A 1,683-nucleotide genomic window follows, 5' to 3' on the forward strand; every position below is an offset into this window, starting at 1 on the left:
TGTTCGATCTCAGTTACGGGAGTGTTGTAGTATGGTCATTCGCTCTGCAGATGTTCTTACTTTCAGCTCGATATTTATAAGACAAGGTGGCTGGAGCACGCTAGACATTCGAGCACCGAAAGTGCGTTTTGAAGTGGTTTTTCAAGTTTGACAATGCCGTTGAAGTGCAACGTCAGTGGAGGCGGGAGTTTGAAACAGAACCGCCAACCCGCCCAACAGTTAAAGGCATCATTGACAAGTTTGAATTGCATGGAACGATTTGTGGTATTCACAAAGGAAGATCAGAAAGACAGTCCTGCTTCGTCGGCTCTCGTGTTGGAAACGTTTGTTAATTCTCCACAGAAGTCTGCTACGCAATGTTCACGTCAAGTGGGGGTTAGTAGTAAAACTGTACGAAGAATTCTGAAGGCTGCAAAGTGGAAAGATTACTGCACACGATTAATGGTGACGATCCTGATCGCCGAATGCAATTTTGCGAATGGTATCAGAAAATGATGCCTGATGACGAACAATTTGTGACGAAGGTAGTGTGGAGTGACGAAGCACAATTTAAACTTAATGGAACCGTGAATCGACATAACAGTGTGTACTGGGTACCGGAAAATCCACATGGTTATGTGGTTAAAGCGGTCAATCTATTAGGGGTTCATGTGTGGTGTAGACTATCATCTAGGGGCTTAGTAGGACCCTTTTTCTTGATGCTACTGTCAATGGAGAAGTGTACATGGAAATGTTATCCACACATCAACTTTGACAGGTATATGCGCGCTTTATGGATCTGATGAAGAGGTCTTCTGCCAACAGGATGGGGCGCCACCACACTGCCACCTAGCCATACGAGCTTCCCTGTATGAAAATTATCCGGGGCATTGGACTGGACGAATAGGGCCCATTGAGTTCCCTCCACGGTCGCCAGAACTAACACCTATGGACTTGTGGGGAACTGTGAAAGATAACGTCTATTGACGTAAGTCAACCACTCTATAGGAACTTCGCCAAGAGATTATACAGCGACATGTGCAGCTATCTCCACCATAACATTGAGTGACGTAGTTGCAGCGACTGCTCGCCGTTCTGTTAAGTGTATAGCCGCCAACGGTGAACATTTTGAACATTTAAAGTAACCATGTGCTAAACTGACAGTTGTACAACATGTGTGATCAATTATTAAATGTAAAATAAACACGTAAGTAATACCTTTCGTTCCTTTAAGTGGAGATACACTTTTCTGGCGGACTCGGTACATTGTTGAATGACTCATTAACATTTAGTGTTTTCTCTGCCAGACATTTCAATAGGTCTTAACCTGCGAAATCTCTACACACTCTAGTAGCCTAAGATAAACGGTTGTTGCAGATAAAGCTATCTAAACATACACGTGACCTTTTTTTTAATTTTTACACCATCTGCCAGATTGAAGGTTATGGATCCTCTTGCTATCTATCGATATGTCGTGGAAATACGAGGGCAGTTCAATAAGTAATGCAACACATTTTTTTTCTCGGCCAATTTTGGTTGAAAAAACCGGAAATTTCTTGTGGAATATTTTCAAACATTCCCGCTTCGTCTCGTATAGTTTCATTGACTTCCGACAGGTGGCAGCGCTGTACGGAGCTGTTAAAATGGCGTCTGTAACGGATGTGCGTTGCAAACAACGAGCAGTGATCGAGTTTCTTTTGGCGG

The sequence above is a fragment of the Schistocerca piceifrons genome, chromosome 9 (genome assembly GCF_021461385.2).
Source record: "Schistocerca piceifrons isolate TAMUIC-IGC-003096 chromosome 9, iqSchPice1.1, whole genome shotgun sequence".
Lineage (NCBI taxonomy): Eukaryota > Metazoa > Arthropoda > Insecta > Orthoptera > Acrididae > Schistocerca > Schistocerca piceifrons.